This window comes from Rhinatrema bivittatum, chromosome 7 (genome assembly GCF_901001135.1).
Source record: "Rhinatrema bivittatum chromosome 7, aRhiBiv1.1, whole genome shotgun sequence".
Taxonomy (NCBI): domain Eukaryota; kingdom Metazoa; phylum Chordata; class Amphibia; order Gymnophiona; family Rhinatrematidae; genus Rhinatrema; species Rhinatrema bivittatum.
The window spans coordinates 140,068,307-140,090,232 of record NC_042621.1 but is presented as its reverse complement, the minus strand read 5'-3'; the positions used below and the strand labels follow the sequence as shown (position 1 = coordinate 140,090,232).

Below are 21,926 nucleotides of genomic sequence, written 5' to 3'. Positions count from 1 at the left end.
TGTTCCCTCGCCCTCCCTTCCCCTACCTAACCCACCCCCCCCCGGCCCTATCTAAACCCCCCCTTACCTTTGTCGGCAAAGTTACGCCTGCTGAAAGCAGGCGTAACTTTGCGCACGTCGGCCAGCTGCCCCGCTCCGTGGTCCGGTCCTGAGGGCTGTTCCGGAGGCCGCGGCCACGCCCACAACACCGCGCCCCGCCCCCTAAACGCCACGTCATCCCGCCACGCAGCCCCGGGACTTACGCGCGTCCCAGGGCTCTGCGCGCGCCATGGCGCAGGGGTTTTAAAATCCGCCCCTAAGGCAATTCAACAAAAGAATAATAGAGAATAAGAGCAATATTAATCGTGGAGCAGAAACAAAATGGCACACTGACTGCACAGAAACATTGGGTACTGATAGAGCAATCCCAGCTACAACACATGCCTATAGCGATGCAAATGTATGTTGATGAGGCTATTAGCTATTCGCTAGTAATAGCAGTGGCTATTTTCTAAGTCGACTTAAATAATAGCAGCTAATGGACTTCTCCTCCAAGAACTTATCCAATCCTTTTTTAAACACAGCTATATTAACTGCACTAACCACATCCTCTGGCAACAAATTCCAGAGTTTAATTGTGCGTTGAGTGAAAAAGAACTTTCTCCGATTAGTTTTAAATGTGCCCCATGCTAACTTCATGGAGTGCCCCCTAGTCTTTCTATTATCCGAAAGAGTAAATAACTGATTCACATCTACCCGTTCTAGACCTCTCATGATTTTAAACATCTCTATCATATCCCCCTCAGCCGTCTCTTCTCCAAGCTGAAAAGTCCTAACCTCTTTAGTCTTTCCTCATAGGGGAGCTGTTCCATTCCCCTTATCATTTTGGTAGCCCTTCTCCGTACCTTCTCCATCGCAATTATGTTCAAACGTTTTTTTATTATTTGCCTTAAAATAACACAATGTAATACAATATCAGTCCGGATGACAATGGGTTCCTGAGTTGTCCCCAGGTATACAAGATGTAATGAACAACACGTGAATACAACAACATACAACAACTGTCCCAGCCCCCCCCCCCCCCCCACTCCTCAAGGAAACTGACATATGTCCAGCGAGTCGCTACCACGTCAGATCAATAGGAGAATAAAGGAAGTCCATAGGAGGTCACACCGACTTGTTTATCACTCATTAATTATCAAACTTCGTACCCGCTGTGGAAGAGTCTGTAGATATGTCCCAAACAGCTAGCTAGAAGAAAATCTCGCGGAGGAGGCTTCCATCTGCATCATGTGGTGTAGACCATTACGCCAGGCCCAATAAGAGGGGCTAGTAGGATCTCTCCAAGAGGTAAGTATAATCTTTTTCGCCACTAGGCATGCTTTCTGAATAAATAGTCGGGATCCCAAAACTCTCACCCGCAGGGGCGAAATGCAGCCAAATAATAGCCAGTAATAAGAGTGGGGGATATGTATATCTACTACAAGTCCTAGATAATGCACCACCTTTTGCCAGAAAGATTGTATCTTTGGACAGGCCCAAAACGCATGAGACAAGGATCCCCAGTGCAATCCACATCTTGGGCAATTTGGCGTAGATGCTATTTTGGCATTAAATGCATCTTGGGCAGATATATACCCGCGACGAAGGAATTTGTACTGCATTTCGCGGTAATACATATTAGCTGAGAGTTGTGAGAGACGCCGAAAAGCTGCATTAATAATGACCGGAGTTAGCAGAAACACCCCCTCCCAGATCCACCAGAATAACACTTGTATCCAGGAATGTCAATTGTTTAAGCAACCTATAATGTAATGAAAGAGATGGAGGTGGAACTTGTTTCAATGCTAGATTCGTTACAGTCTTCTGAAAGGTTGACACTTGCCAAGAGTAATGCGGCAGGGACGCAATATAATGATGAAGTTGTAAATATGGGAACACCTCTTTATCAGAGATACCATAAGCTACCTGAACCTCCTTAAATTGCATTAATTGGCCATCTGTATTAAACACATGACCCAAGTGTGTAATGCCCAACTTACCCCAACTTTGAAAATACCTAGTTTGCGAACATGGAGTGAATTCCGGGTTCCCTTGAATTGGCAAAAGAAAAACGCAGATGCGATCCTGCTTAGACAAACGCGTAAATTTAAACCATGTTTGGCGCAAAGGCTTAAAAAGAACATTGTTTACTAGAAATGGATTTAACTTAAGAGTTTTAGCTTGTAGGACATCCATAAGAGCGTAAGGATTCGCCAAAGCTTTGTCCACGACCAAATGTAGAAAATTTGAGGTATCCAATATCCAGTCCCTAACTAATCTAAGATTACAGGCTAAATTATAAAGCATAAGATCCGGTACTCCCATTCCACCCCTCCCCCAAGGCATACGCAACCATCCCAGTGGGATCCTAACCTTCCCGTTACACCAGAAAAAACGCTGCTGGCACTTATCAAGTTGTAACCGTTCTTCCCGGCGCAATATCTTTTTTGAGATGCGGCGACCAGAATTGTACACAGTATTCAAGGTGCGGTCTCACCATGGAGCGATACAGAGGCATTATGACATTTTCTGTTTTATTCACCATTCCCTTTCTAATAATTCCCAAAATTCTGTTTGCTTTTTTGACTGCCGGAGCACACTGAACCGACGATTTCAATGTGTTATCCACTATGACGCCTAGATCTTTCTTGGGTTGTAGCACCTAATATGGAACCTAACATTGTGTAACTATAGCATGGGTTATTTTCCCCTATATGCATCACCTTGCACTTATCCATATTAATTTTCATCTGCCATTTTGATGCCCAATTTTCCAATCTTACAAGGTCTTCCTGCAATTTATCACAATCTGCTTGTGATTTAACTACTCTGAACAATTTTGTATCATCTGCAAATTTGATTATCTCACTTGTATTTCTTTCCAGATCATTTATAAATATATTGAAAAGTAAGGGTCCCAATATAGATCCCTGAGGCACTCCACTGCCCACTCCCTTCCACTGAGACAGTTGTCCATTTAATCCTACTCTGTTTCCTGTCTTTTAGCCAGTTTGCAATCCACGAAAGGACATCACCACCTTTCCCATGTCTTTTTACTTTTCCTAGAAGCCTCTCATGAGGAACTTTGTCAAACGCCTTCTGAAAATCCAAGTATACTACATCTACTGGTTCACCTTTAACCGACGAGAGAGGGAGCAATGTTAGATCTAATTCTCAGTGGAGCACAGGACTTGGTGAGAGAGGTAATGGTGGTGGGGCCGCTTGGCAATAGTGATCATAATATGGTCAAATTTGAATTAATGACTGAAAGAGAAACAGTATGCAAATCCACAGCTCTCGTGCTAAACTTTCAAAAGGGAAACTTTGATAAAATGAGAAAAATTGTTAGAAAAAAACTGAAAGGAGCAGCTACAAAAGTAAAAAATGTGCAAGTGGTATGGTCATTGTTAAAAAATACCATTCTAGAAGCACAGTCCAGATGTATTCCACACATTAAGACAGATGAAATTTAATGTGGATAAGTGGAAGGTGATGCATAGAGAGAAAAATAACCCATGCTATAGTTACACAATATTAGGTTCCATATTAGGAGCTACCACTCAAGAAAGAGATCTAGGCGTCATAGTGGATTACACATTGAAATCGTCGGTTCAGTGTGCTGCAGCAGTCAAAAAAGAAAACAGAATGTTGGGAATTATTAGAAAGGGAATGGTGAATAAAACGGAAAATATCTTAATGCCTCTGTATCGCTCCATGGTGAGACCACTCCTTGAATACTGTGTACAATTCTGGTCGCCGCATCTGAAAAGATTGTTGCGATGGAGCAGGCACAGAGAAAGGCGACCAAAATGGTAAAGGGGATGGAACAACTCCCCTATGAGGAAAGACTAAAGGGGTTAGGATTGTTCAGCTTGGAGAAGAGACGGGGGGGATATGATAGAGGTGTTTAAAGTCATGAGAGGTCTAGAACAGGTAAATGTGAATCGGTTATTTACTCTTTCGGATAATAGAAGGACTAGGAGGCACTCCATGAAGTTAGCATGTGGCACACTTAAAACTAATTGGAGAAAGTTCTTTTTCATTCAACACAGTTTCCTAGCGTGTAGCCAGATGGACTCAGGACCAATGGGTATTGTGCTCCTCTGCTAGCAGATGGGAGACAGTCAGATTTCAAAGCTGACGTCACTCTAGATATACCCCTGCAGTAACCTCAGCTCTCCAGTATCTCTCCATCTCCTATCAGATGTGGACACTATCCCACACACTAGAATAGTGTTAAGAATTACAACAAAGAAGAAACAAAATTTACCTTAAGGAAGATTGAGCCCCCCTCTCCTGCGGTGATACCTAAGGGTCTCTCCCCCCAGTCGAGAATTCCTGAGGTTGAGCTCCAATACCTCTCAGAGGTGTGCCTTGGTCCAGTAGCTGGTTCCCGGCGTGCACTTAGCCCCCAGTGTGGCTGAAAGGTAGCGGGTGTAGAAACGAGCGTGGCGGTGAAGGTAATTCCCTCTCCCCCCGTAGCTGGAGACTGCCCGACACTCGATCAGTAAGCGCCGAGACCAGGTAAGAAAAAAATCTTTAAATTCAGGTCTCCGGTCTCCAGTGCTCGGTTTGCCATTTTGAATTCGTCCCTGAGGTTAGAAGGGAGCACCGATCAGGTTGAGCAGCCTTGGTTGGGCTAGGCTCCGATTCGGTGCAAGGGTCCACTCATGTGGAGACCCTCGGGGGGTGCCATCTTCCCTTCTCGACCGGCGGGGCATGTCAGGGGGCCGATGCGCCTAACTTGCACGCGTCCAATACAGACCCACGCATAGCTGCGCTCACAGCGGTGCACACAACTCAGACACACGCACAACTGAGTGCACTCGGGCGCATACCTACTTGCACAGACGCGTTTACAACTGCACGCACGCAAACATATAGAGACAATGGCACCAGCACCCAAGAAGGCCAGAAGGCACTCTTTGTACAGCCTGCCACATAAGAGCCGTGCAGCCTAAATTGGAGTCCTACCTATGTCAACTTTGCGAAGAAGCCCAGGGGGAACCAAAGCCTGGACCCTTACTGTCAGAAGATGGTTCCGGAACTACTGACAATTGCTCCCTGGACCTATGCATCTCCGAGATGGCTTCTTCACAGGAGGGCACCTCTGGGGCCCCTACTCCGACTCCCCTAGGGTTAACATGGATCCAGGGACCTTCTCCTGGTTGGAATTTTTCCAAGGGCTACAAGCCTTCGTTCAGGCACAATCAGCCCGGCTACGCCCCAGGCTCAACCCCTGCCGGAAGCACAAGATCCTCCCGGCGCGGCTCGGATGCCTCGAGACATACCTTGCCTAACCAAGAGCTTCCCTAAAAGGGACCCAAACACTTCATTTGATGAGAGTGACTTCTTGGAAGAAGGAGAAATCCCTCCAGGAATGGAACCATACCAAACCATGCTTCGCTTCTTCCACAAGGATGAATTACCAACCCTTGTTTCCCAAGCTCTGAAGATGCTAAGTATTCCTGGCACGGACCCTATGGAGGAACCGAAGAAAAACCCCATCTTGGTGTCCCCTGCGTAAGGCTTCATGCTACTTTCCAATGATGGAAACCATCCAGGAACTGATTGACCTGGAATGGGATGCCCCAGAGGCCAGCTTCAAAGGGGGTCAGGCCTTTGAAGTCCTATACCCTCTAGAACCAGCGACCAAGGAATGCCTGCGTTTCCCGAAACTGGACACCATCGTCTGTGCCGTTTCAAAGCGAACAACGATTCCGTTGAGGGAGGGGCTACATTGAAGGACACTCAGGACAGACGATTGTAATCCATCCTTAATCAGGCCTTCAACACAACAGCAATGATACTGCAGCTTGCTTCCTGCTGCGCACTCGTGGCACGTTCCTGCTAGCTCTTCTCGAGAGAAGCAAATAACTCCAGAATATATACTGGTGAGATGATGGAACCTGCAGCAGCCTTCCTCATGGACGCAAGCTCACACCTGGTGTGCACCTCAGCCAGGTGCATTGCCTCGGTAGTGGTAGCCAGAAGACAACTATAGCTACGGAATTGGTCTGCGGACGCGACATCTAAAGCGAATCTCACATGAATGCTTTTTAAAGGATCTCTCTTGTTCGGAAGCGAATTGGAGAAGTTAGCCAGCAAATGGGGCTAATCCCCAGTGCCTCGGCTACCGGAAGATAGGAGTAAATGATCTCAGTGTCCCTCCCACAGAAGAGCCAAGGGCAGAGGATCGCAGCACTTTAGACCCTACAGGAACTCGCAGTTCCAGGCACCTCATCCCTCTGGAAGGTCCCAGTCCTTTCGGAATAGACAGACCAAATAGAGTGCAGGCCCAGGGGCAGGCTCCAGCTGTGCTCCACAATGAGAATGGGCCAACCTAGCCACAGGAATAGGATATAGGAGGTCGACTTGCCCTCTCCTACCAAAGATGGGTCGAGATAATGTCGGACAAATGGATACTAAGTCATTCGAGAAGGTTACTCTCTGGAGTTCCCCAGCATCCTTCGAGAGAAATTTATGATGTCACCCTGCCACTCCCACTCCAACAGACTGGCAGTAGAAACCACTCTAACAAGACTACTCAGTCTGAAGGCAATAGCTCTAGTTCCCACACCCCAACAAAATACAGGGGTGCTATTCCATCCATTTTTATCGTTCCCAAGAAGGCAGGATCATTCCGGCCCATCTTGGATCTCAAGAATGTTGTCATCTGCAGGTTCTACACTTCCGCATGGAAACTCTTTGCTCTGTAATAATGGCAGTACAACCAGGAGAGTTCCTAACCTCCCTGGACCTTTCTGAAGCCTACCTTCACATCCCAGTCCATCAGGATCACCAGCGATTCCTGCGCTTTACGATACTGGGTCACCATTACCAGTTCCGAGCTCTACCCTTCGGCCTAGCAACCGCCCCCAGAAATTTCACCAAAATCATGGTGGTCGTGGAGGCAAAACTGAGAAAGGAAGGGATCTTGGTACACCCTTACCTGGACAATTGGCTAATCAAGGCAAAATCTTCAGAAAAGAACCAGCAGGTGACCAGCAGAGTCAAGAGCCTACTACAGGAACTCGGTTGGATCATGAACACGGGCAAGAGCAGTCTGCAGCCTTCTCAATTGCTAGAGTACCCGGGGGCCCGTTTCGACACCAAACAAAACAGTCTTCCTCCCTCCTCCAAGGAGAAGGAAACTGATGGAACAATTACAATGATTGATGACCAATGTACACCCCAAGGTATGGGACTATCTTCAAGTCCTCGGCCTCATGGCAACAACCTTGGAGATTGTCCCTTGTGCAAGGGCCCATATGCGACCATTCCAGTGCTCCTTACTGTCACGATGGAATCAACTGTCCCAGGACTACTCAATTCGCCTCCCAACTACCAGCAGAGGTACGTTCTCAGCTCCAGTGGTGGCTACAGGGGGGGAGGGGGAGCCAAAATGACATTTCTTCATCACACCCACCTCTATAGCATGGATTCTGCTTTAAAATTGGTTATAAAAAAAAAAGTGTTAATAAAAAAGTCCAAAGGGTCTTCTACGTAATTTTAAAAAGCTGGCCAGTTTCACACTTCTAGTAAAACTACTATAAAAGTATTTGATAGCCTCATTTAACTAATTCTATATGGCTATGAGAGTGAAGTCTGGAATATATAGGAAGGGACAGAATGTTAATACAAATCCTGCACCTCCAGTTCTGTAATTCTATGCATCCACTGAAATTCCCCCAAACAATTGACGAAGTTGCCAAAGAAATTGGGTGTTCTCACGAATTAGCATATTCCTTAGTGCACGATGCATTGAACATTCGCAAAGTCTGTGCAAGATGGGTTCCCAAACAGCTGACCGAAGACAATAAGAACAACCGGATGGGTGTCTGTTTGGAAAATCTCTACGTTATACAAACTAAGGTGAATCAATGATGGCACGAATTGTTACTGGTGACGAGTCGTAGGTGCACCACTATCAACCAGAAGCAAAACGCGATTCCATGCAGTGGAAGCATCCACTATCACCGACACTGAGAAAGTTCAAGCTTGTGCCTTCTGCAGGAAAGGTGATGTTGACTGTGTTTTGGGACCGAGATGGGATACTCACCAGTTTTCAGAAGCGTGGTGAATCTGTTAATTCGGCTTCAGACTGTGCTACTCTATTAAAGCTTAAAGGAGCTATTCGTAGAAAACGCCCAGATCTGGAAAAAAGAGGAGTGCTGATTCTTCACGATAATGCCAGACCACACACTTCGAATGAGACTCGTCAGACAATTGCGAACCTGCACTGGGAAGTTCTTGAACATCCACCATACAGTCCAGATTTGGCACCCAGCGATTTTCACTTGTTTGGCAAACTGAAAAGCCATCTCGGTGGTAAACATTTCACCAGCGATGAAGAAGTGGAACAAGAGGTGAAGCGCTGGTTACGATGCCAGCCAAAAGACTTTTACGCAGAAGGTTTTGACGGACTTTTCAAACGCTGGGACAAATGTATAAATGTTCGTGGCGATTATGTTGAAAAGTAGTTGGTTTTTCCTGAAAAACTGTTTGTGACTATATTCTGTATATTTCACAATAAATAATTCATCTTTTGCATTTAAATAAATTTCACGAATATTAATACCATGTATGTTTGTGACTTACTGACTTACCCTCGTACTAAAGTTTAATCAAGTTATTTAAGCAAAATTATATCCACAATGGCTTTTCGAAGAGAATACTGAGGAGCTGAGGTTACTGCAGGGGTATATCTAGAGCAGGGGTGGGCAGTTCCGGTCCTCGAGAGCCACAAACCAGTCTGGTTTTCAGGATATCCCTAATGAATATGCATGAGAGAGATTTGCATGCACTCTGCCTCAGTTGTATGTAAATCTGTCATGCATATTCATTAGGATATCCTAAAACCTCGACAGGTTTGTGGCCCTCGAGGACTGGAATTGCCCACCCCTGATCTAGAGTGATGTCAGCTTTGAAACCTGACTCCATCTGCTAGCAGAGGAGCACAATACCCATTGGTCCCGAGTCCATCTGTCTACACTAAGGAAAACGAAATTATCAGGTAAGTAATTTCTCCATTAAACTCTGGAATTTGTTGCCAGGGGATGTGGTTAGTGTAGCTGGGTTTAAAAAAGATTTGCATAAGTTCTTGGAGGAGAAGTCAATTACCTGCTATTAATTAAGTTGGCTTAGAAAATAGCCACTGCTATTACTAGCTAGAGTAACATGGGATAGACTTAGGGGTAGATTTTCAAAGGGGTACGCACGTACCCCCTGAAAACCTACCCCAAACCCCCCCTGCGCGCGCCGAGCCTATTTTGCATAGGCTCGGCGGCGCGCGCAAGCCCCGGGATGTGCGCAAGTCCCAGGACTTGCATGGAGGGGCGTGTCGGGGGGGCGGGCTGCGAGTGACGTGGCGTTTTGGGGGCGGGCCCGGGGGCGTGGTCGAAGCCTCCGGACCAGCCCCCGGGTCGGGTGATGGCGCGCGCAGATTTATGCCTGCTTTCCGCAGGCGTAAATCTGCCAACAAAGGTAGGGGGGGTTTAGATCGGGGGGGGGGGGGTTAGGTAGGGGAAGGGGAAGGTGAGGGGAGGCGGAAGGAAAGTTCCCTCCGAGGCCACTCCAATTTCGGAATGGCCTCGGAGAGAAAAAGCAGTGTGTGCTGGGCTCGGCGCGCGCAGGTTGAACAAATGTGCACCCCCTTGCGCGCGCCGACCCCGGATTTTATAAGATACGTGTGGCTACGCGCGTATCTTATAAAATCCAGCGTACTTTTGTTCGCGCCTGGTGCGCGAACAAAAGTACGCTCTCGTGCAAAATTATAAAATCTACCCCTTAGTTTTTGGGTACTTGCCAGGTTCTTATGGCCTGGATTGGCCACTGTTGGAAACAGGATGCTGGGCGTGATGGACCCTTGGTCTGACCCAGTATGGCATATTTTTATGTTCTTATGCTGTTAAGTTGACTTGAGCACCAGTATCAGTCTTGTAGATCCATTGGTAGGTATTGTTTCAATTCAGTATGCAATGTGGTGTCCAACCTTGTCTACATCAACAGAGTCTATGAAGAAATCTTCGTTTTCCTCTAATTTATCAGGTTGTTCACTACAAACTTCACAAACTGCTTTTATTGTTTTTGCAAGTCTTATCCATGTGTTTGCTTTCCACATTCATGGTATTTCTGCCTAAAAGCTGGGTATTGTTTTATGCTGCATCGCCTGCAGCGTTTAGACACAACTTACACTGGCTTTGAACGTTTCTGCTTACCACTGCTTCCTATCTGAGAGTTAGATTCATGTGCATGTCTGAACCCAGTGTGCCATATGCTTAGTCCTTTGTCTCTGGTCACTATCACTGCCACTGCCATTACCTTTATTTGAGTATGAGGGCTTGGCATATATCAACCACCTTCTCCAGTGACAGATTAGCACTCTTGCACTCTTTTATTTCTTATCACCCAGACAATTTTGGTCCTTAATCTGTGAGTCCATCAGCGTGCCAAGATCACAGAACTTGATCTTTAATTTGAGGTCAGTTGTCTCGGATTCCTTCTTTAGTTGTGATCGGAAGGTGTATCTTTTGTACGTCACATTTTTTTTTTTCATGGCGCACAGTAGGCGTCACATTTTTTCGGTACCAACTGGAACCTTTTGGGTTTTTTTCTTGTGTAAATGTCAAAATATTGAACTCGTCCAGAGTGCCTGCTCCAGCTACTGTCCTAAAGAGAGCTATTTTTTGCTTATCTCCTTCATGACATCCAGTGGCTCTTAGATACAGCAGGAATCTTTGCTGAAAGCACTGCCAGGATCCTTCAGAGTTTCATGTAGACTCCAGCTTTGTTTCAGAGTACCCGTGTTGCTGCTATCAGCTACATTTTTTTTTCAACAGAAGGGGGTATTCTTTCCTGCTGGCTGCTCTACCGTACTGAAGTTGCCACACTAGCCATGCTATGCCATGTGGAACAGACTCATTTCTACTACTGGGTTTACAGTAAGTTATATTTTCTTGTAGACTACCTTCCATCCTACTTTATTCTTTAGCGGACAAGCTCACCAGCCTGGGCATTCAACTTTGCGCCTGACACAATGTGTTATTTTTCTTAGAGTGAAGCAATGACACAAGTGGTTAACGAGGCTCTTTATTCAGCTCAAAACAACCCTCAACTCTGACCCAGAACAGGAAGTCTTACATTTGAGGCACAACCCATTGTGCTTTAGCGCACAGGTAAGTGCAACCTTTAAGAAATACCATCTTTCCCACAGATAGGGGAGAAAAAGATGACATCAAACTGTAAACAAAGGACAAAAGTTAAGGTTTTCAAGAGGGGAAAAAATGAAGAAAATAGAACTTAGGCTTTTGCTTTGCCTCCATCTAATACAGAAAGGGTAGAAAAATGTTTACTAAATAATTCTATTTTAAAATCGCTAAACTCAGTTTTGCCGCAAAGAGTGCTACTCAAATATTTTGCTATAAAATATTCCCTGCCCACAGATGTTTTTTAAGAACAGCAATGCCCAGTGGTACACAGAAGAACTCTGGCAACGCTGTACAGGCGTGGAGTGGGAGAGCAATGCATTCCATATATCATGAGTGTCCACGTCGCCACTACTTCCGTTCCAGAACGAGTCACATTGGCCTCAGCAAGTGCTATGCTGTCTTAGGGTGGGAGCACTGGGGAAGGAAGGAGGGCTTGGAGTTATCTTGCCCTGATCAAAGGTAGGTTCCCCAGCATGGTGAAATATATACTACCCAATAGAATCCAGTTCAGGTTTTGTTTTTCAGCCTCTGCTCTGCGTCAAAGCAGCTGCAGCGTTCTGCTAGAAAATGAATACTCTTTTCAATCAGTGGCTCATTTGAAAGGCAGTTTACCATCTGATAATGGCTTTTCCTTCTGTTATTCCCTCTGGAGAATGACCTTTTATTCTTGTTAGAGCTGTGCAGCAGCACTAAGAAAGAAAAGAAACAGGGAGGGGGAGCTGGGAAGGGTTGAGACAGAGGAAGGAGAAAGGGAGAAGAGATGGGAAGGAGAGAGCAAGAGACAAATTATAGAGATGGACACAGAGAGCAAGAGGGAGATACAGGATGAGAGAAATATGGAGACAAGGCTAAAGAGGGAGAAGAGAAAGGGCAAGAGAGAGAAATACAGAGACGACGGGAGGGGAAGAGAGAGAGGACTTCACTTTATCCCAAGCAGTTACCTGTTACTTTTTTAAATAAGCAGAAACCATGATACCATCAGGAAAAGCATTCATACCTCTCCTTAGCTCTGCCATTGACTCTGTTGAACTCTGTCCAGACATTGTCACCTCCTTGTGCCTGGCTCCTCCCCTGCTACGGTGCAATAATAAAACTGTTAATAGACATATTAAAAGTGGCTGCATACTTCAGAAACCCTTTCACATTAATTTCTGTCGATAAGCAGAGCTGACTTTATGACATATGCGATGACATCATCCGATTGCACCGAACAGACTCATTTCTTGTAGCTAGTAGAGCTTTTAGCTCTGAGCACATGCAGGAATTCCTGTGAGGGCGTTGCCTCATGAGCCCTCCTCAGTGATGGCAATTATAAAGCTAAGTTCATTGTGTGGATGGGCCATGCCATCTTTTTCTGCTGTCATGCTATGTTTTTATAAGTTTGGTCTGAGCACAGTATGGACATGTACTCAATCTCTCCATATATTTTTCATTCATTTCTTCTATTTTTTTTTACATTTTCATTTGTTTTTCACTTCTTGGTTGCCTCACTGCCTCAGCTGAACCCACAACAGCACTTTTCAGTGTTGCCAAAAACAAATAAATAAATAAATAAAAAGAAGAGTTTACATGCAGTCTTAAAATGTCCAGCAAAAAGAAGCCAACAGTGAGTGGTTTTAAGAATTGCATTTGAGGCAAGTTAATGTCCCTTATGGATGGGCTCAACCCATGTTACCGTTATCTGGGCCCAGATCACAACTAGGCAAACTGCTATAATTGTGATGGATGTCCCCATGTATTTAATACGCCAGGGTATACAAAATGAAAAAGTTTGCTGTACTTCGTATCAGACAGCAATGCTGAGAGCTTGCAGAATATAAATTCTATAAACAAACAAATAAATGTTTCTTTGAAGTCACAGTTGGTCTTCCTCCCGCAGTGCAGTATAGTCAGCCTCACTGGGAAGAGAGCTGAGCGGGAGCTCCTCAAAAATCCCTTTGTCTGTAAGACGGGCCAAAGAATTGGGGTCAAATAGTGCTGACCACCCTGCATCGAAAAAGCAGTGTCACTCTGCAGAACTGTCAGAGCAACCAGCATCAAAAAAGCATCAGTCGTCTTTGGCTTCCGTCTTTATGCACAGATTTTCCAAGCACAGTGCATCGGCACCATTGACACACAGTGCATTGGCACCCCGATGGATGGAGCCCTGGTGCTGGCAATACACAGATCATTGGCACCATCAACAAAGCATATGGTGAATGGCTGATGTACAGTGCATCGGCACCAGTGATGCATAGCACTTCTTTGCACGGTTCACATGGTGCTGCTGTGTCATTGATGCATACGTTGATGGCACTGAAATTCGATGTATCATCAATGCACTCCTGCTTGGTGCCATCAATACTAATGCACTCTAAGCAGGGCTACTCAATGACTTCAAGTCCTGCAACCTTAAGGACTTTGAAGCATTGGGCACCATCGAAACATAAGTCTTCAACACCAACAAAGCAAAAAGCCTCAACTACATTGATACATCAGATGATGCATGGCGCTCCACACTGTACACATTGTGTTGAACTACTGATACAACTTTATGCTGGTCACCCAAGATTGGAGCAGAGGGTGATGCACTGCCTCTACCCCCTCTGATCACTAGATCTCTTACTCCTTTAAAATAACCAGCAGAAGGTTTATGCTTAGAAATGCCGGATCCAATATGTCGTTTGGTGCCACTTACCTCAGACAGACCTCCCGTTCAAAGTCAGGAGCCCGACTTGGTTTCTGAAGAGGATGTTCCACCGCCCACAACACATCAGAAGAAATGTCTGTCACTTGACCAAGTAGCAGTGAAGACTTTTCTTTACCTAAAGAAAAGGGAAGGTACTCTCTCTATGTTCTCCTCTCCAGTATTGCTGTGGCATTCTCACAGGACAGAGTCCCAGTATCTCCTATAAGGATAAATACATTATCAAAACTTCTGCTGAGAGGGTCATCATCTCATTTGATTGCAGCAGTATCCAATCACTCTGAGGCTGCAGACCAGAGCTATTCCCCTCCAAGTCAACTGAAGGACCCCTCTGATTCACCACCTTCATCATTGGGTCCTAGATTGACAGGACTACCCTCTGACCTACTGCCGGATCCTCTACAGCCTACTTCTACTCCAGAAGACCTTACCTTATTCAAAACTTTGGATACATTGGGGAAAAATGCTCAGAGTGAGTGTACACAAGGATAAAGACCATTTAACAGAGGTCTTTGGTCTCCTTCAAATGATGGACAGTCCGTCCGAACCAGTGGCAATTCCAGTTCACACCATTCTGCAACAATTGTAGATGAGAATGTGTGAAAAGTCATCTCTTGTGCCCCTGCGGCAGGAAACTTGGATCTCAAGTATAGAGTACAGAAATCATCAGGATTTGGAGAAATCCAATTGCTTCACCATTTGGTTGTCATGGAATCCGCCCTGAAAAAAGCAAAAAAAAATGTATTACAATACGTCTCCAGGGAAAGATTCCAGGCTGCTTGACAGCTTCGGAAAAGAAGTTTTTCAGAACTCCATGCTAAATGCACTATCTCTGCTCACCAGTTTTACATGGTGCAACATCTACACAATTATATACAAATATTAAAACCTTTTCAACCGACTGAAGATGATACGTGGGGGTAACCTGCACGGAGCAGCAGTTACTACCTTGGGAAGCTTGCTGGGCAGACTAGATGGACCATTTTGGTCTTTTTATGCCGTCATTACTATGTTACTATGATAGTTATCCAAGGCCATTTCTAGATGTGGAAGAATGCATATTTCATCTTCTTTGATCAGTCTATGAATCGTTTTGATGCTTCATCACATACCTCCTCCGCCTCAATCGGAGCTGAGATGCGGCAACCAGAATTGCATACAATACTCAAGGTGCAGTCTCATCATGGAGATATACAGAGGCATTATGACATTCTCTGTTTTATTCACCATTCCCTTCCTAATAATTTGCTTATTTGACCACCGTAGCAAACTGAGCTGACAATTTCAATGTATCATCCACTATGACGCCTAGATTTTTTCCCTGGGTGGTAAACTTTAATATGAAACCTAACATTGTGTAAGTCCAGCATGGGTTATTTTTCCCTATATGCATCATCTTGCACTTGTCCACATTAAATTTCATCTGCCATTTAGACACCCAATCTTCCAGTCTAGCAAGGACCTCTTGCAATTTATTACTATCTGCTTGAGATTTAACTACTCTGAATAATTTTGTCATCTGCAAATTTGATCACCTCGTTTGTCATACACCTTGCCAGATCTTTTATAAATATATTAAAAAAACACTGGTCCAAGTATAGGTCCCTGAGGCACTTTACTGTTTATCTTTTTCCACTGAGAAACCTGATCATTTAATCCTTCTCTGTTTTCTGTCTTAACCGGTTTGCAATCCACAAAAGGATATTGTCTCCTATTCCATGACTCTTAAATTTTCTTAGAAGCCTCTCATGAGGGACTTTGTCAAACACCTTCTGAAAATCCAAATACACTGTATCATCTTTTTCCACATATTTATTAGCCCTTTAAAAAAATGTAGCAGATTTGTAAGGCAAGACTTCCCTTGGGTAACTTAATGCTGGCTGTGTCCCATTAAACCATGTTCATCTATATGTTCTGTGATTTTTTTCTTTAGAATAGTTTTCACAATTTTTCGCTGCACGAACATCAGGCTCACTGGTCTGTAGTTTCTTGGATCACCCCTGAAGACCTTTTTAAATATCAGAGTTAGAATGGCCACCCTCCAGTCTTCAGATACAAAGGACAATTTTAATGATAGATTACAAATTACTTGCAGCAGGTCTGAAATTTCATTTTTTAATTCTTTCAAAACTCTGGAGTGCATGCCATCTGGTCCAGGTGATTTGCAATTCAAGTTTGTCAATCTTGCCTACTACATCTTCCAGGTTTACTGTGATTTGGTTCAGTTCATCTGAATCATCACCCTTGAAATCAGTCTCCAGAATAGGTATCTAACCAAGATCATCATTAGTAAATGCCAAAGCAAAGAATTCATTTAGTCTTTTTGTGATGGCCTTATCTTCCCTCAGTGCCCCTTTAATCCCTCGATCCTCTAACAGTCCAACTGACTCCCTCGCAGATTTTCTGCTTCAGATATATTTTTAAAAGTTTTTATTATGAGTGTTTGCCTCTGCAGTCAACTTCTTTTCAAACTCTCTTAGACTGTCTTAACAATGATTTTATGTTATGCTTTTTTCTATTTTCTTCACATGGATCCTTCTTTTAATTTATGAGGAAGTTCTTTTGACTACAATAGCCTCCTTTCACCTCTCCTTTTAACCATGCCAGCAATTGTATGACCTTTTTCCACCTTTCTTAATGCGTGGAATACATTTGGACTGTGCTTCTAAGATGGTATTCTTAAAAATGCTCAAGCTTGATATACACTATTTTTCTCATCTTATCAAAGTTTCCCTTTTGAAAGTTTAGTGATAGAGCTATAGATTTACTTATTGTCCCCCTACTAGTAAGTAATTCAAATTTGATCACGTTATGATCACTATTGCCAAGTAGCCCCACCATTATTACCTCTTTCACCAAATCCTTCGTTCCACTAAGAATATTGAAATAATTTTGTGCATGCTGTACACGGTCATATGAGGTTCTTTTTGTAAAAGGTGGGTTACTTCAATTAGGTTAGCACGCCATTTTATATAAATAATATCTAACAGAGCTATCATGTGTTTTTCATATGGATATATCATTTATGGATAAGGCCCTTCAATAGTTTTATCTGTATTCTCTTAGGATAATAATAAGCCCAGTTATCACTGATTTCAAGTTTGGTGTTTTTTTTGTTGGTTTTTTTTTTTAACTTTCCTACTTTAGTAAACAGTGTCTCTAGTTCTCTGAATTTTTTTTTTAATTTCTTATCTGTTTTTATATACCGATATTCACCCGAGGGTATCACATCGGTTTACTTAATGTTTAGTGAGATAGTGTGATTGCCTTTTCATCGCACTGGCTTATTACCTTGAGCGATAAAATTAATTTGTGTTCTGGCCAAAGGGCTAGTTTTTGAATTAGGGATTTTGTGGTGGTTTGTCAAAATGTATGTGATTGAATTGTGTGAAGTATTTTCTGTTTGTATCTTCTATAGGAAGCTTCAGCACAGCCAAGGCATGTAACAAAGACCCATACCGATTGGGAGTAACTGTGTAAAATTGAATTTCAAATGCTTCCTGTTTGATTCACTTCAGATATTCTTTTTGCTTTTTCTCTGACGTAAGATTGTTGCTAGTTGGTGAGTGAAAACATTTTTTTTGGGGGGGGGTGAGAAAATATTAAAATATAAAGAATAAATTATAAAAATAAAATGTTTTTGGTTATTTATCTATATTTCTTTATATTTCAGTTCCCTGAAGCAGCCTCTTTTTGGAGGTGAAACTTGGGCCCTAGTCGGGATTTCTGATTTCAGTGAAGGATTATATTTTCAGCATATTTATTTAGGGACGATCTCCCATATGACGATCTATGGGGTAAACTGAAGATCTGATCGTCCATATAGCAGGAATTCGCGATTTGAAGATCTGACTGTTCCTTTAGGAGGAATTCACATTTTAATATCTTCACATCTACAAATCCAGTAATATCTGTTGTTGGACTTTTTCTATTTAGTTTTTATATAGTATGCGTGTGGTATGTATGTATGATGATTGGCACTTTTTTATGTATATATATGTTCTACATGTTTTTGATGTACACTTAAATCTCTTTACATTTGTCTACAAGTATAGTTAATTTGATTTAAATTATAAGGTGTTTAAGTAAATACAAATTTTTTTTTATGATTGTACATTTGATGTTTTTTGAAACTGATTGTACACTTCCCCTTAATGTGGTATTGAGATATTTTTCTGGGGCAGTAGTTTGTTAGCCAATATATATTGGTTTACGTTAATTAAAATCTCCCATTGTTACTGCACTGCCAAATTGGTTAGCTTCCCTAATTTCTCTTAGCATTTCATTGTCCGTCTTATCATTTTGGCCAGGTAGACGGTATTATACTCCTATTGCTATACTCTTCCCCAACACACATGAAATTTCTACCTATAAACATTCTACTGTGTATTTAGTCTCTTGCAGGATCTTTATCCTGTTGAATTCTATACCATCCCGGACATAAATCGCCACTATCCCACCAAGTTGATCCTCCCTATCATCGCGATATAATTTGTAACCTGGTATATAGCACTATCCCATTGGTTATCCTCCTTCCACCATGTCTGAGATGCCAATAGTGTCTATCTCATCATTCACTGCTATACACTCTAACTCTCCCATCTTACTTCTTAGACTTCTGGCATTGGCATACAGACATTTCAAAGTGTGTTGGGGTTTTTTTGTATTAAGAGCCTGCTTTTCAGTTGACAGGGATAAATTGAAATCTTTTAGCTCAGGCGATTCTTTACTTATAAACACATGGACTACTTTTGCTTTTATCGGAACCTCTCTGTTGGGATGCCCTAATTCTAATGCATCATTAGTATCCTTTGAAGATAGCTCCCTCTGAACCATGCGCTGCTGAGTGACTGTCTGCGTCCCCCCTTGTTCTAGTTTAAAAGCTGCTCTATCTCCTTTGTAAAAAGTTAGCGCCAGCAGCCTGGTTCCACCCTGGTTAATGTGGAGCCCCTCCATTTGGAAAAGATTCTCTCTTCCCCCCCCCCCCCCCCCAAAGCTTTCAGTTCCCTAAAAACTGAATCCCTCTTCCCTGCACCATCGTCTCGTTCATGCATTGAGACTCCAGAGCTCTGCCTGCATCTGGGGACCTGCGCGTGGAATTTCAAAGACTGCCAACCTGTTCCATGCGCAGGGCCCTAGAGCCACTACTGGTGTCGCTTCATACTGATTGGTGTGTATCTGAGCATGAGGCAGTGGTGACTTTTGCGTGGCACAGCTGATCGGGTCTGAAGGCCCACTGGTTGGGAAACGCTATAATATAGTGCATGTTATGCGATACAGAAAGTGTGAAAAGGCATGTTCCATTTCAAAAGTTAGAGAATAAACTTACATATACACAAATAACTAGGGATGTGCTTTCATTTTAAAATGTAAATAACATATCCACTTCATTTTTTCATTTCCTAATTGAAACATCACAAAAATAAACCCCTCTTAACTAAATAGCATGCGCTAAAAATGACACAGCAGAAATGATGTAGTTTTGAAAACAAAACGAAATAAAAACAAAACTATTTTTCTTCTGTGCACACCCTTAAAAATTACACATCAGAGTCATAGAAAAGTCTAAGGTGACAACTCCAGAGGGGGGGGAACATTTCTCAGAAGCAGACCACTGCCTCAATGACCAAACGGGAAATTCAGAACAACCCAGAAATGTAAGTCATTTGATGTTAAAATAGTCAAACACGTTGGAATGCACATAAAAGTAATCAGAAATTTGAGATGTGTGTTTTTTTTTAACTGGTTACCAGAAATAATCCTTCTGCCTCTGTCACCTTCTTCTGATTCTAACACGTCAGTCGCACACCCCACCCGCCTTTCACACTACCATTGGTATGTAGTTTATCATTCACTTGCATTTTCTGGCAAGACCATCTCTCGCTCTGACCTGCTTGTTCTGTTTGGACTCCTGAAAGCTAATTAAGAGATGCTCTCTTTTTATTGGACTAGCTTTAATGCATCTTACGGGTTTTTGTTTATTAATCCTTATTTCCTAGCTCTTTCACTAGGAGGGTTCTGTGAAAGAGCAGCTACAATAATACATATATAGAAACATAGAAATGACGGCAGAAGAAGACCAAATGGCCCATCTAGTCTGCCCAGCAAGCTTCACACATATTTTCTCTCATACTTATCTGTTTCTCTTAGCTCTTGGTTCTATTTCCCTTCCACCCCCACCTTTAATGTAGAGAGCAGTGATGGAGCTGCATCCAAGTGAAATATCTAGCTTGATTCGTTAGGGGTAGTAGCCGCCGCAATAAGCAAGCTGCACCCATGCTTATTTGTTTTACCCAGACTATGTTATTAGCCCTTATTGGTTGTTTTTCTTCTCCCCTGCCGTTGAAGCAGGGAGCTATGCTGGATATGCGTGACGTATAAGTCTTCTCCCATGCCGTTGAAGCAGAGAGCCATGCTGGATGTGCATCGAAAGTGAAGTATCAGGCACATTTGGTTTGGGGTAGTAACCGCCGTAACAAGCCAGCTACTCCCCGCTTTGTGAGTGCGAACCCTCTTTTCTTCTCCCCTGCCGTTGAAGCAGAGAGCTCTGCTGGATGTGTGAAGTATCAGTTTTTCTTCTTCCCTGCCGTTGAATCAGAGAACTTTGCTGTATATGCATTGAAAGTGAAGTATCAGGCTTATTTGATTTGGGGTAGTAACCGCCGTAACAAGCCAGCTACTCCCCTCTTTGAGTGTGAATCCTTTTTTCCACATTTCCTCTTGCTGTTGAAGCTTAGAGCGATGTTGGAGTCACCGTAAGCCTGTGTATGTTTATTTAATAAGGGTATTGACTCCAGGCAGTAGCCATCATTCTGGCGAGTCACCCACTCTTCATTGGCAGCCTCTTGACTTTATGGATCCACAGTGTTTATCCCACGCCCCTTTGAAGTCCTTCACAGTTCTGGTCTTCACCACATCCTCCGGAAGGGCATTCCAGGCATCCACCACCCTCTCCGTGAAGAAATACTTCCTGACATTGGTTCTGAATCTTCCTCCCTGGAGCTTCAAATCGTGACCCCTGGTTCTGCTGATTTTTTTCCTTCGGAAAAGGTTTGTCGTTGTCTTTTGATCATTAACACCTTTCAAGTATCTGAAAGTCTGTATCATATCACCTCTGCTCCTCCTTTCCTCCAGGGTGTACATATTTAGATTCTTCAATCTCTCCTCGTACGTCATCCGATGAAGATCCTCCACCTTCCTGGTCGCCCTTCTCTGTACCGCCTCCATCTTGTCTTTGTCTTTTTGAAGGTACGGTCTCCAGAACTGAACACAGTACTCCAGGTGAGGCCTCACCAAGGACCTGTACAAGGGAATAATCACTTCCCTTTTCTTACTCGATATTCCTCTCTCTATGCAGCCCAGCATGTGTCTTTTGCTGTCTGCACACACGCCAGTGAATTTTTTTTCCTGCCTGGCTGGACGGCGTCCACTTGGCCATTATAGTTCATTTTCCATTTGAAGTATGTAGAAAGACCGGCAGTTGAGAGCAAACAGACTATTTCCTGTCCTTTTCTCTCTCCTCTTCTAGCGTGGCTATACCACGTGTGCTGGTGTGGAGAAGTGCGGGGTGAGCTGATTATTACGGAAACGGGCAGGTCCCAGAAAGTCCTGCCTATAATACCTAGCCTGACGTATGTTGTCTGTTCATAGACACAGAAGGCCGATGCAATATTGGTGCGGGGAAAACGGGCGCTCATGATTGAGCGCCTGCTCTTCTAACGTGCGCCGATCCACCTCTCTGGGGCATCCAATTCAATATTTAAATCTGCTGCCATGGTAAAAAGGAGGTGCTAGGGGAAACTGTGCGTCCCTAGCACCTCCTCAGCATCGGGCGCCCAGGAGAGGTGGCTGTCAGCGGGTTAGGAAAATGGATGCTCAATTTTACCAGCGTCCCTTTTTTTTTTTTTTTTTTTACATTCTCGTCCTTTTTTTTTTTTTCTTCTCTGAATTAATATCGCCACGATATTAAGTCTGAGGAAGTACAGAAATTAACGCCTGCTCCATCTGCC

At 43.6% G+C, this 21,926-nt stretch overlaps 1 long non-coding RNA gene across 1 annotated transcript; it reads left to right on the top strand.

The window, feature by feature from the left end:
- Nucleotides 1-10,852: 10,852 nt before the first annotated feature.
- On the top strand, nt 10,853-18,160 carry LOC115095495. Its single transcript, XR_003857798.1, has 4 exons — nt 10,853-10,964; nt 11,078-11,198; nt 17,336-17,479; nt 17,591-18,160. It is a non-coding gene; the product is annotated as an uncharacterized LOC115095495 (long non-coding RNA).
- The last annotated feature ends 3,766 nt before the right edge of the window (nt 18,161-21,926 follow it).